At 37.4% G+C, this 14,906-nt stretch overlaps 1 protein-coding gene across 9 annotated transcripts in view; it reads left to right on the forward strand.

Moving 5' to 3' along the window:
• The window catches only part of PCLO (piccolo presynaptic cytomatrix protein), a 337,346-nt gene that overhangs the window by 220,574 nt on the left and 101,866 nt on the right, over positions 1-14,906 (forward strand). The window lies entirely within an intron of this gene.

Consider the following 14,906-nt stretch of genomic DNA (forward strand, 5'->3'; position numbering starts at 1 on the left):
TGGATGCTCTCAGCATTCCAGTTTTCTTACTGGACCATTTCAATAGGCTGAGTGGAGAGCCTGGGAACTGATGAACCGCAAGTGTCTTTGTTCTGAATTTACAATCAGGCAGGCAAACTATGTTGCAATGGTTAGGCCATCTGATGCTGACCGAGATGAAGATATTCCCTGACTTTTCAGTCTCCTAGCAATTCTGGGAAACTTGCATGGTCTAAAAGCTAATGGTGCTCCTGATTTGTGGTGATCTTACTGCCTTTGCTAACACTCCACTCAACAGCAACTCTGGCACTGGTCAGATTTTTGCTAACTTGCTTGTGTGTGTGTTTATTTTTAATATCTATGCCTCATTTAAATGTCTTCCCAGGCTTAAAAAAAGGAAAATCATATATAGTGAAGACAAAAACTCTCATTATTAAAAATGTTGAAATAGCACTCTCAGTTTCTCTTTTACAACAAATATAATAATACAATAGTTCTAACATAACTTGGAAGAATACCACCTACCTTATGAGTCACAGGCCTTCACTGTAAAATTTTAGAATATAAAGAGTCCATTCTAGCTAAAGAGACATACTATTCAATTCATTTGACTTTTGCATTTTATAATTTAATAAAAATATTCATGATACCGAGATATTTTAAACTTCCCCATCCTGAAGCTGGTTCGATAATGTTATAAGGAAAACTACCTGATGTATGTACAGACACTGAAAGATAATGACACCCTGTTAAAGCTGATAAGTAGGTCAGAGAAGAGAAAACGCACTGCTGTGTGAGGGTTCTGTGGTAGTTAATGGTGTCCTACCCCTCAGTCCAATCCTTAAGCACTTGTTTTGATTTAGATTAATAACCATTCTCCTCAGGATGCAAGACACAGTGCTCCTGTGAGGGTCCTCTAAGAGCCACCTGCAGCCTGATGGCAGGTTCAACAGTAAGTAAAAGCACATGCAATGTCCTCAGCACCAAACTCTGAAGATTGACAATGAGTTCTTAAACGCACTCAGTATCTTTTAGACTTAGATTCATCTGCTAAGACACAGGTGGTCAGTTTTCTAAATTGGTTGGTTACCTTTAGTTGTGCTGGAATTTCCCCAGGCCACATGGCCAATTCCCCTCAAAAAGTATTTTGAATGAGTGGGTCTTTACTGGGAGTTCCAGAGCTCTCTTTCATCTTTAGAATATTGTGCAATCTCAGAACTTTAAGATACCTTCAGGAAATAAAACTGAAGTCTCCCCATTCCTCTTAGCCCTACTTATTCATGTATCTTTTTCCTTCGTCTTTAAAAAATCTTACATATTCTTATATATTCAAGTGTCAAAATTTACTTTTGTAAGAAGACCTTTGGTGCACAGCTCACTCTCTCTAGTGCCCTAATGCGAGGACAAATAACATTGGAATCATTCCTCAAATTGAAACTAAGATCCTTCCTTTGGACTATTATGTGATGTCACAGCTTATTATCTCTTAGAGCCATGGACCATGGCCACAGTGTCAAAAAAGAACACTTTATCACAAATCTTAAGCCAATGTGGGAAGAAGCATGTTCACTGCTTTCCACCATGCAGCTTCCCACATCAGGAATGAACATGAGATGAACAGGGTGTGCCAAACTATCATCCTATTACCGACAAAACAGAGCAACATCTAGACCAGTGGTATGTGATTTCCACACACAGCGAAATATGATAGGAGAGAGGAGAAAAAAGCTATTTGTATTACCCCTGTGGACTTCAGAGAGCAACCTAATTCCCCACTCCCCACTTTCAGTTCTCTGATGAAGGAAGCAGACTCAGGAAGCCATGTCAGAAGCCCGCCTTAACCAGAATGCTCTTCAGCTCTCACCCATAGTGTGGACTTTGGCTTCTGACCTAGTTCACTTCAAGCGTCCCATATCCTCAGGCTTCATAATAAAAGAATGTATACTGAGAATATCTTCAAAGGCAGCTTTCTTATTCCTCCAGGTAAAAGTGCCAACTAGGTAGCTTCCAGAGCTTGTTTCACCTCCGCCATGCCGTGAGGATCTTTCCTTCATGTGTTTTCAGATCATAAGCTTTCAATCACAGCTTTTCAAGTCCTTGTCATCTTAAAGCATGTTATTTAGTAGCATTGGAAACACACAATTTATTGTAAGTCTTCTCAGAAGGGCAGGGGGACATGCAAATGAAAGGATTATAAAGAAAGTGTTAACAGTTTTTCTACAGGTTGTTTGAGATATTTTGGGGCTACTTTGAATAGCACCAAGTGCTGAATAACAAGATCAGACCATTTCAAAAGGTCTTTTACAAGGGCAATAACATGTGTAATGGCTGTCCATCTTACCAAAACTATCTCTTGTCATTGCATAGACATGCTTTTCATGTTGCTTGGAAAACACAATGTGACTGGAATGGTCATGGGCACCTAAATAGTTGAAAAACCAAAAGAAAAGCAATAAGTTACTATCCTTCTTCCTACTCTTGTCACACTTCCCTCTTATCCCTGAGTTATAGATGGGTTCAAGTGTAACAATGGCCGGTCTTGGTCATTTACCAGGAAGTGCAGGAGGCACCGGATCTTCCGAGCTTTAAAAACTCTTTAGCGAGCACTGCTTGCTGTTTAGCCAGCTAAAATTGGAAACGTTGATCAGAGCATCACAGTGAAAAGAGATTTTCCAGTCCCCATGAAGCAAAGATAGTGAAGAGCCAGCATCCCTTCTTGAGTCCCTCTGATAGTTACACTTTTGGCAGAAAGTAGATTCCGTGATGAAGCTGGAAAATGATGAAAAGAAATTAAAAGGAAGACAAGAAAGGAAGGAAAAATTCTAAAGAAAATGTGGATCAGGTCTCAAAAGAACAGAAATAGTCTTCCCATCCTGCACTTCCATTTTGCAGTTTGACTGCTTTAATTTATTGCTGCATTGGAGAAAACAAAGAATTAACTTTACCCTGCTCTCTGAGCATTATTCTTAGTGATTTATTGGGCTGACTGTGGTTCTTCTGTGCGATCAAAAGAGAAGTGAGCTTGCTCTCAACATATCCTCTGGGCTACAGGCTCAGGTCTAACTGTCCCAGCAGAAACTGTCTTTATCAAAGTCAGTGTGCATAAAATAACAGGCAATACAATCACTGGGTTGTAAGCTTTGCCCTAAAGCTCTTTAGAAAGGACAATCGAAACAAACCCATAAATGCCCCCTATCATCTGTAAAACTTCACTTGCATAGTTGTGCTCCTCTCATCCATGCGTTATATTCTGCATTGTACTTCTTTCACATAAATAATAAGTAATAAAATGTGTAATGTTGTTCTTGCTAAGTGTGGCAGTGGGCACTCAGCATATAAAAAATATTTAGAAATTATTTTTTAAAAGGGAAATTAAGTTAGCAGAAAGAGCACCCTACCAAAGTGTATCATTTAGATATTGCAATTAGCCTCATACTGGCAGAATAAGTAGGAAGGAAGACAGAAACCTTTCTCACACTGGTTTAGCAATTCCACTACTGACAGTGGTGTCAATTCCATTCTTGATATGGCAGGAGCTGAGTTGTACTGAGGGTTTAGTTTGGCCATTTGCTAAGCTATGAGATGAAATAAGAATCACCAGAATGAATGACAATTGTTTCAGCAGCTATGTGGCACTTACAGAAAGAAACGGGAGAAGACTTGCAGTATAAACAATTGGCTTGGAAATTTATGGGAGTTGGTTACTGTAACACTGTCCACAACTTTATTTACTTAATCTGTTTTGTGGCAGTTGAAACACACGTAGAAAATAATACTTTTCCCTGCTTCGCAATATAGGGCATCTAGTTTATGGAGATTAATATTATGGTGTCAGAATGATACAACTTGGATTTTACAAGGATACTTCATCAGAAAACTTCTTCTATACCTCAAATACCAGTTCCAGTGAGATAAACCAGGTAATATGGGTTTGTAATGTTTCTACCCAGAACTGCCATTGCTGTATATTTAATTTTCCTGCAATAAAAATCAACACTTAAAAAAGGTGTTAGAGAGTAACTTGGATCTAGGAAGTAGTTGAACAGCTGTAAAGACTGAGCTTTCAGGATCTTTTTTTATTCAATCTAAAGCAGAAGAGAAAACTTATGGAACACTTATAAATTTTGTAATGCTGTGAGAAAGCAGCATGAAATTAATATGTATTATGACCAGTAAAAATATGGCCTCTTACATAACATCAATTACAGATTTTTTCATTCCTGCATTTAGCCTTGTTATGTACCATATACTTAGTGTGGCTTATACTTTTTTTATGATCAAGAATTCTGAAAATAACTTGAACAATTAATTGTTGCTGAAAACCAATTTTACTGGAAAAGGCATGTCATACAAATTGCACCAGGAAATTGGATTCCTAATAACAAATAAATAGTTTCATCAAAATACCTCTATGGGGAGTTTTTGTTTAGTCTTAAATAGGTAAGTCTGATTCATAGAGACAAACTAAATAACCTGGATGCTTCAAGCAGAGAGAAGATGCAAACACAGTGACTAGACGTTCCAGAGGTAATGAAGTGGAGAACCATCACAAAGGTCAGGCTAAAAGCACTCATCAGATGCTTTATAACAGAAATTGTGGAAAATCACTTGTAAATGTCATTGGTGTCAGAACTAGCTTTCAATAACATTCCACTAAGATCGTATTAGAAAGTATTACTAGGTATTGTAAAGTACTTTCATGGAGCTATACAATTAGTAATTATCAGGTGCACTGCTTTTGACAGCAGTTATTTTTCAGGACCTTGACGAACAGTTCCTGTTAGAAAGAATATCCGGCTACTTCTTGGAAAGAGTCCTCAGTGCTTCCACAGAATGTGCCTGAAGCCCTGTTTCTCTGAGCACAGCAGAAAGAGCAGCAGGCAGCACTGTCATCAGACTACCCACAGAGCTTTCCTCTCGGCTCCTGCTAACACCATGCAGCTCTCTGCTGTCCCCCGGGATCACACACATCATGAATTCTTTGAGATTCTTCCTCAGACACTGACAGACACCACCTATCCATGTGGTCCCAGTCTTCCCCTCTTACTCTTCTTGAAAGTTTCTTGCTATATTCTGATACTGCGAAGGAAGAAGAAATGTTGTAGTGTGTTGAACAGATGTAGGATATGCTTTGCTTAAAGCTATATTTTAAGGTTCATTTGCCTTATAAAAGAGTTTAATTCCTTCTTCCATTATTTTTAGTATGATCTGTCCATTCTTACATCAGAGACATGGTTGCAGGCCAGGCATTACTATATTACTTTATAACACCATATTAAAATCAAATGGATGAGTATTTGTCAGAAGATGTAGGTATGTTTCCTGTTTCTATGTTCCCAATATGCACTGGTAGAGGTGACAAGAGGGCTGTGACTTTTCTGATTTGGCCAACACTGGAGAGAATACAGAGTGCAGAGCCAGCTTGGCAGGCACAGAGAATCTCATCTATAGTGATGGGTTTAGTTACTGGTCCCAAGAAGTTCAGGGATAAAACTACAACTTTAGGCAAACAAAGGCAGTCTGTCTGGGATTGCAAGAGATAGATGAGGAGATTTGTTCTCTAGATCATTTTGTACTCGATATATAGGCAAATATCACAAGCAAGGAGACACACAGGCACTGTGCCTGCCCCTTTGCATAGCAGCTGCTGTGGGTGCTGAAAAGGGAGTTGAATTTCAACTTGAAACATCAAAAATATGTGCCTGTATTGCTCTGGTTCTTGTCTTCTGTTTTCAAGGGCCAGCTTCTGTATAGCAGATTTACAAAGAAAACAGAAAATGTAAATCCTTCGGTACCTAAACTGAAGGCAATTTGTCTTACCACTGGAAGTTATCAAACGCCCTCCTGTCTGCCTTGACAGTGTAGGGAACTTAGGTATTTCTTTTAGGAGAACTGGCTCACTAACAACCTAAAATTTAGATGCTGCATGCTTACATTAGGTAAGATGGAGTACATCTCATAAAACAAAATTAGGAATTTCCTGTTGGATGTTTTTAAGGAATATCTATTTGGGCTCACATACGTGGGCATTCCTGAAGAAAAACCTTACTACAGCGTGAAAAAGCCTTTTGCATAACCACTGAACTGTGTTGTTTGATAGTGACTTCCCAGTGAACTGGGAAGCTAAAAATACTATAATTCGATTTCCAACTGTGCAGATTACTGTGGGCTGAAACTTGCAGACTAAAAGTCTGATGTGATTGCAGTGTGAAAAAAAATCAAAGTGAAGGTCATCTTGAAGAGGAGGTTAAATAAAGCTATGCCCTTATGGACAATTTTCCCTGCCCTTGGATTCCAAAAAGTGTATTAAAACATTTTGTGTCTACATGTGGCAATTTTAACCTTCAATCCCATTCCTGAAGTCTGGATCTCCAAGAACATTACACCAACCTGGCCACTCCAAGGAGTGCTTTATTGATGTAAAACGTAGCAAATATCCAGGGCCCAAGGCAAACTGTCCCCAGTCAGGGTTTGTTCTGCTGAAAGTCAGGTGAACAAACAGCCACTGTCACTGACTGTCTTGGGGGTGGTGTGTTAGCTGTTTGCAAGGCACACTTCTCAGCAGTAAAGAGGATTACAGACAGCCCATTTTTCTGCCTGTAAAACTAGGTACTGCAGCAAGCAGACTTTCTTTAGTCACTTGTTCTTTCAAAGTATTTTCAAGATAGATGTATGCAAATGTAGTCTTCCAAGACCATAAGGAACATTATTAACAATTCTTAACAATTTACTGTTAAGAGAGATGAACTAATGGAAGTGGATTGTCAGAGTAGAACATTGTCTGTCTTTTAGATGGCTTGGACACAAATTTGGAATGGTTTGTCACAGAACTCTCCTTCAGTGTTTTTGAAAGTGTCATGGGCACATACAGAAAGTGTCTCTTTGCTGTAGGTATCCAGTAACACGCGGAGAGGAAATAGAGGTAAACAAAATGTTTCCCAAATTGCTTAAATTAAATCAACCAATCTCTGGAGGTACTTAGGTTAAAAAATTTAGTTGTGTGATCAAGTTATTCTAGATTTTCCAAAGTTTTCTAAACAAATTCTGAGGCATCTGGTATGAACTGTTTTCAGAGGAGATGCTGAACTGGACTGTACTTTGCTCTGACCTAATCTAATCTGACACAGTGATTTTCTTATTCAACTGAAAGGATAAAGAAACTCAAAGAAGGAAACAATAATTTTCTGCAATCAGTTTTGCAATAGTAAGTAAGAACATTATGTAAGTAAACACAAAAAATGTTTTAGAAGTCAGCTTAAAGAAAGAAAAACACTATGAGGGCTCTCAAAAAAACTGCAAAAAGGCTTTATTTCAAATTTCTTGAAGCATGTTCCATTCCAAAAACTTAATTAGATCATCCATAAGGTATGATTAGGAAAATCTTGGATGGGAGTCGTCGGGTTTTTTTTGAGACAAAATAAACATCATATAATTTGACAGTAAACAGAGCAAAATGTTGATTAAAAATGATTACTCTTTATCCAGGTTTATAATTTTGATGATAGCATATGTTTGAGGCTTATCACATAAAATTAGATAGTTATGACTTCACATTTCTGTATGAAAAACCTGAAAAAAAGATACATTAAGTGTACTTGTAATGTAATAATGTACCTTAAAATTCAACTGCAGTTGAAGATATTGAATTGCAAATTATCTAAATTATTAGTGACTAAAGCTTGAAAACATTTAATCAAGCAGAAATTGAGTCTCAAATCGTTATTTATGTTCCACATTCCAACAAAACAAAAACCTTTTGGGGAAAAAAAAATTAAAAATCAAAATGTATTTTTGGATTTCATTTAAACCTTGGTGAAAGTAACTGATAACAGACCTTTTCCATCTTTGAACTGTTTCTAACTAAAAAAAGAATAATTTGTTTCCTGAAATATTGCCTGAAAAGTAGGAAAGTATGCTGTCTTATCACTTCTGGAAAAATGGAATTATTCTTGATTTGGGTGGTTGTGGGGAATTGATTAGAAAATACAAGGTTTTGCAGACAACTGCATTCAACTCAGTGAGATAGCAATAATCATAAAGCTATTTCCTTTGGATGCTGGAGATCAGATTTCATGAGTGATACATGGTAGAATGAGCATTTTTAGGTCAGCATGTACTGACATTTCCTTTTGCAGAAGCAAAGTAGAATGTAAAATGTAAAATACTTGAAGACAGAGAGATTTCAGACTGCCAACCTTGGTGTCTGGCAGACATGGGCAGATAGCAACCAAGTTCTTCAGGGTCTGAGCTCTGCTTAAATCTCTGAAAGGACACAATGTATGTGAAGTGGTTCACACTGCATTTAAAACATGTAGAATATTTCCAAGGCATCAGATATATAGTGTAGCTGATCCTAACTGGTTTTGTGTGAAAATGTAATGGTTCAGTAACTCCCAAGGGAGCAAGAAACCTCAATTCTGGGACTTTCCCAACACAGTTGGTGTTGAATTACTGAGATACTTCTGCTTCTAAGGAGACCTGTGTTTGAAATGATGCTGCTTGCTATTGAATTTCATTAAAAATGGGCAGTTGGTACCGTTCTATTTTTACTTGGATCTAGCTTTTTATTACATTAAAACAACAGTTTTCAGTTAGAATTAGTCCCATCCTTATTTAATACATAATTTTGCAACTGCTGTTGTGAGGCCAAATATCCACAGCATGTACTGATTGGTTTAACCTGAGACATAAAATTTCCATATCTAGACCCCCAGTTGTATGTTTTCCAGTAAAGGAATACCCTCTTCAAATTAATTTTTGATGATGTGTGCACATGACCAGCTAAATGCCTCAAGAACAGGGAATGGGAAAGAAGGATGAAATCTGGATCATTATGTTACACTAGGGGTTTTAATGCACACTTCACAAATATTGCAATAAGCAGAATCCCATTACACTCTTAATAAAATACATATATAATAAATAAATAAAAGCAAATAATAAAATAGGAAGATGATGAATTATTCTTCACTGACTGTCAGCCTGCTTTAAGCCAGTATGTTGTGCTCCTGTGAGAAGGTTTTCTGTTGTATTCAGTATTTCGTGTGAGGGTACAGAAGAAAGTTCTGCAGCCAGGTCCTGAGGAAATACTATGAAAGACTTTAAAAAATATTACATTTCAAAACCTTAGAGCAGATTTTAGCATTCACTATTGATTATTCATGACACAATGTTAGTTTCAACACTGTCTAACCATTTTTTAGTACTTTTCTTCATGGTAGTTAACATGTGTATTTGTGTATTTGACAGTCTAAAAGCTAACATAGTATTCATTAAAAGTATTGATCATACCAACAGATTCAGAAGCATTCAACTATTGTTGCTAAGGCCCAAATTCTTGCATATTTATTAGTATATCTGTGTTAAATTTCCTGCAATTCATTCCATTGCTTTCAGCTATCGTGATAAAGAGTAGAGGTACGATAAATTGTGCTGGGTAAAGACATGAGCACATTATATTCTCCTGTTCTTTCCAAGGGATGCTTACCTTCTCTCAATAAGCATCTTGCATTTTTGAGGAAAATCAGAAAAACCATTGCCAGGTGACGTATCTTAAATGAATTATAGTTGATCTGATCTGTATTCCAATTTGTATTGCACTGCACAGTTGCAGGCTAATAATTCACCTGAGACAGAATGTCACAGAATGTAGCAAATGCTTATGACTGAACAGGGAAACAAATACATTAAAATGTTCACTGGGAAGATAACCTAGATAAAACAGTGGGTTGTTATTTTCCATGCTGATTATGGCCATGGATTTCTCAGAGTCACAGTATCCCTACATGATTTAGAGCTATAAAGAATGTTATAATGTCATTCCCAGTAAGTAGCAAGTAGTCTCCTGAATCTGATAGTGGCAAAAATGTATACAGGGAAGTCTGGTTTCATATTCCTCAATTGTAAAATTTCCTGTCTTTTTTCCCCTATGGATACAGGGGAAGGGGTTTTTTTTAAACATTCCTATACTTTTATTTCAGTTGCCACTAATTGATCACTATTTTTTTTGTGTGCACTATTAACATAAAAGGTGGCAACACAAGAAAAGTACCACACATAGGGCAGTAAGTGTTCACAGTAATAGGGTTTGGATGTCAGTGATGTTAAAATAAATAAAAAGAAATAGTCTGAAAACAATTCTTTGTGTGCTAGGGCATCCACAGGATTTATTCTGAGGGCTCTGTACAGGGTAATTAGGTAGAAGTGTATTATCTGTGTATTTAAATTTGATATTGGGCAACTACTGAAAATATATTACGCTTCAATGTATATTTGCATTTTATAACAATGAGGGAATTTTCATTAAGACTTTCTCTGTGAAGTACAATTGAATCAAGAGTTGTGATTTTGAAGCCTTTGCTCTTGGGCATACACTTATATTTAGTGATTTTCCTCTTCAACATCTAAAGTTGATCCTCTTGACAAGTTCTTATGTGTTTTCTTAGGATGCATGTTGCAAAGTGCCAAGGAAAAGTTAGAGGTGCTGAGCAGTTTCTCCCCCAGCTGACATTAACAGGCATTGCAAAAGTTCAGCACAGTTACTTTTTCTTGGTCTCATGTACATTTTTTCCTGGCAGTATTGCACATGTTCCTGTTATCACTCAAACCATCTAGTTATGAAACAGGAGCTTTCTTAAAAATTATTTCCAATGAAACTGCAAAATGCTCCAGTCATAGGACTGTGATGCTCATTCCAACTGAATTTGCTTTAAATTTTGTGTATTACATTGACTTTAACAAAAGGGATTGTTCATTGTTGTATTTCTACGTGACAAACCTTTTCAAATTAATAAGAATCTTATTCCCATGTTTATAACATTTTAATCTTTCTTCTGCTTGGATGTGGGTACTGTCAGTCCAAAATAAAACTGCAGGATGACTCTATACTTTCATTTAGATCTTAAATTGAATTTTAACTATTTGACTTGTAAGATTTCACTGGAAAAAGGTGTGAAAAAAGTGTCTGCCTTCTGGTAATATGGAAGTACAGCAAAACTAATTTTCACTTTTGGTGAAGTTCGCACAAGGATGCAGAGTGATAAGCCTACACCTCTGTGCTGACTTCTGAATACCAAACACGGGCAGAATGAAGAATTCCACTGAAGATCCACCTACCTATGTAATACTATGCATATGCCTATAAATTTTGACCTTCCCCTGGGAACTCATTGCTGCCAAACCAAAAGGGCATGCTAATAATTAAGTATTAAGTCCACCAGGCCTTAAAGATGATACAGGTAATTTGATGAGAAAGAGCAATCATCCAAGAGTAGTGCTTATACTATAGTAGTTCTCTTAGTCTTTAGAAGACTAAAGGATTTTCTGTTTGCTTGGTTTGATTTTTTTTTTACTAAGAGGCCAGTAAGGACAGAGTAGAGAGTCAGAGATCTACAGGAAGAAACTGGCAATTAAAGACACAGGGAAGAGATATGAAATCTTTTTACTTACTCATGTACTACCTTTCCGCTCCCTTCCCATTCCAAACCAGCACATGTCAGGAAGAAGCCTGTCTGGAATAGCCTTCAAAGATACCCAGTCCAGCAAGGTTAGTTTTGGTACTGCCCACTCTATGAGGGTTCAACTTTGAGAGGCAATTCCTCTTTCTGAGCACTTCCTATCAGAGCCCAGAGAAGACTTTTAACAACTCCTGTATTGTACAGCAACACCGAGGTTGCCTTAGCCCAGGTCTGTGAGCTTGTACACTATTCATGTGCAGTCAGACTGGATTACAAATACAAAATAAATATGACACAGCTCTGTGTTGGAGAGTTGGGCTGCACATTATCGTAGGCACAAGGTAAAAAAGGGCAAGCAGGAGATAAAAAGGACTTGGGGATGATCTACTTACTACTAGAACAAATGAAAGCAGTGTGGTGAAAATCAAACTCCCATGCCCGTCATTCATATTCATCATACTGTTCAACATTAGAATCTATTTGCATGGGAAAGACAAGTGCTATTTACCTGCCCAAATCCAATGACAGGGCCATTTAGAGGTGCTGACCAGTCACCTCAGTGAATAGGAGGTTTCATTATTTCTTGTTTACTAGATAATGTGCTGAACAGAACCCCATGAAATTAACCTTTAAGATGACACAGTAAAAGGAAATGAGTCATTCCAGGCAATGTTCATCACTGTGTGAGCACTAAGCTTGCTAAATGAGTTCTGTCATAGTGTGGGTGAAGTGGAATCAATCCATATAATTCATACATTTGCTGCTCAAACAGACAGTTTTGGAACTGCTAAGTAGAAATAAGCATTGACTTATGTCTAACTAAAGCAAAGTTATGTATTACATTTACTGATTATACTTTTCAGATGGGTCTGAAGTAACTGAATAGAAAGAACTGAGAGTTCCTGAGAAGTATGTGAAAGAGAGGATAAAAGGAAGCAAAATTCTAGGAAAGGACTCTCATGACTGATGCTAATGGGGAAATAGAAACAGTTTTAGTCTTAGACAGTACTAAAGAAAAAAAGATAAATCTTTCATCTTCTTTTTCACAGAAGTATCAACCTATCACAGTGATAGTAAGAGCTCTGAAAGTCACACAGTAGAAACTGACTGATTAGTTGAAAAATAGGGGCTTTCTTCTGATTAAGTAGCTGTAGAGGACCTAAGAGAAGAAAAACACTTCCCACTGTTTCAGAAAGAGTGAAGACACAAAGAAAGAACTGGAAATATCTTCAAGCATGACAGTGACCCTTGTTGAGCATGATGCAGACAGACTGGTAGATATGATAAAACCAGCTTTAAACTGGACGAGCGTTTAGTTAAACACAGGCTGAAGCACACACTTCTCTGTCTGCATGAATACCCATCAGTGATGCACATGGATGGGCTGCAGTGCCATCTCAGAGGTTCTGTCTCTGAAAGGAGACTATCCAGGAGAGCACCTGACAGCAACTAGCAGATAAATGCTTCTCTGTTGCCTACAGTTTCCATAGATATGGAAAAATTTGGTGCCACCTAATGGACAAACCCCACCTTCTAAATCCTGAATGTGTTAGACTTTATGCAGGAATACTTTTGCAAAGCATCTATAAAGGGATCTACCTATACTTGTTAATGCTTCACAATAAAAATTTCTCACTACGTATCCTTAATCACATATCTTGGGATGTAGTATGGATTGTTTAAAGGTGAATACTTCATAAGCCCAATGGGTAATACAAAGATTTCTGTCTTTGCTGGCTTTAAATTTTTGAACTGGGGTTATTTGTGAACAGATTATGAGTCCTAGGAAGAAGATTCAGACCTGTTCAATAGGTTTGGTGAAATGAAAGAAGTCTTGAAAGATTAAATAGTGAATGATCAAACTCCTTTGTCCTTCTTGACCCATAATACACATTTGAGCTTGAGTCTACAGATGAAATGTCAGTTTAACACTTACATTTGGCAGTTTAAAAATGAATGTTTGATATCTCACTTGGGCATATTTTTGAAGGAGAATAGACCATTGCAATATTCAGTGGAGGTACTGTGAGGATGCAGTGCTGAGAATTCAGTAACAGTTTAAATGTGATTTTGATGTACAATTAAAACATGCAAGTTTTTAGAACTAAGGACAGAGTTTGTCCTAGGGCTAGTGTGTAGTTGCTGAGTTGAGACTATGAAAGCATCAAAGTAGATAGGCTCATTACTGTTGTTACAGGACAAGAGGTTGCCTGTTTAGGCTGCAATTTCCGATTGCTGTGCAGCAGCAGGAACAGTGGGACAGGTACCTGCACCACCCCAATGTCATGCAGCACTCAGGCTAGGGACATATCCTTCCAGCACCTTCCCTACCCCCACCTAGCTACAGTTTCATCAACCCCAACTCCTCATCTTGTAGCCCAAGAAGTCTTAAACTGTAGACTGTAATACAGTCATAGGCTGTATTATTCCTTATGAGTTTTGATGTAATTCATTACTTCAGCAGAAAAGTTCCTCTATTCCTTCAAGTGGCTTGAAAATGAGCCCTGAACTACCAGCCCTGTCATCCTTTTGCAAGTCATCAGCTGCAAGTAGGGCCTTCTTTTGGATATTGTCATCCTTAGGGTAATAGTGTCTTCTCCCATGGGGAAACTGCTTTGCCTGGAGAGACATGAATTATATTTCTATAACTATAGCTATCAAAAAAATAATGTGGTATCATAGCTTGTTTTTCTTGTCTTCCCAATGCTTACATGGTGAATTCAGTACATTAATTGTGATCATAAGAAACACATAAATACACAGGGACTGGCTGGTAAGAGATCATTTGTTTTAGTGCAGATAATGAGAAGAAATAGAAGCTGCTGCTAATCAGTATGCATGTGAGTATTCATGGAAGTTGATTAGGTATTTAGCTGCCAGATAATCACCATCAGATCTTGCATGTACAGAATAGCTTCAGTAATTGTGCATTCAAATTTCTTTCCGATAACCCTACAGAGAATAAAAAAAACACGGGCCTAACCCTGCATCATTTATTTGCAAGGCTATTTGCTCATGCACGAATTCTTAATTTATTAAAATGGACCTATTTCTTTGACTAAGTACTGCAGATCAAATTTGTATACAGAGATGTTAATGAAAAAAATTCATGTGGCAGTTACAAGTATGTTGGAGATGTGAAAACACCAGAAGAATTATATTCTAAGGTAGTGAGAAGAGTATTCATTATTTTAAAATATTTAATTTAAAATGAAATTTAATTATTTTTTATTACTTTGAAAGACAATTTTAGTTGCATATAATGGACCATTCTCACTGAGCTGTATCACAGTCATTACAGGGTTTTACTTCCCTTTCTCTGATTCGTGTTGCAGATCTACAAGTGTGGTTTTACCCTGGTAGGTAGCTAAGCCCCATGCAGCTGCTCGTCCACTCCCCTGCACTGAGGTGGGAAGAGATCACTATTGCACTCAAAACCAGTACAGCAAGTTGAACTGTCCTCTTAAATAT

The sequence above is a fragment of the Chiroxiphia lanceolata genome, chromosome 5 (assembly GCF_009829145.1).
Source record: "Chiroxiphia lanceolata isolate bChiLan1 chromosome 5, bChiLan1.pri, whole genome shotgun sequence".
Classification (NCBI taxonomy): Eukaryota; Metazoa; Chordata; class Aves; order Passeriformes; family Pipridae; genus Chiroxiphia; species Chiroxiphia lanceolata.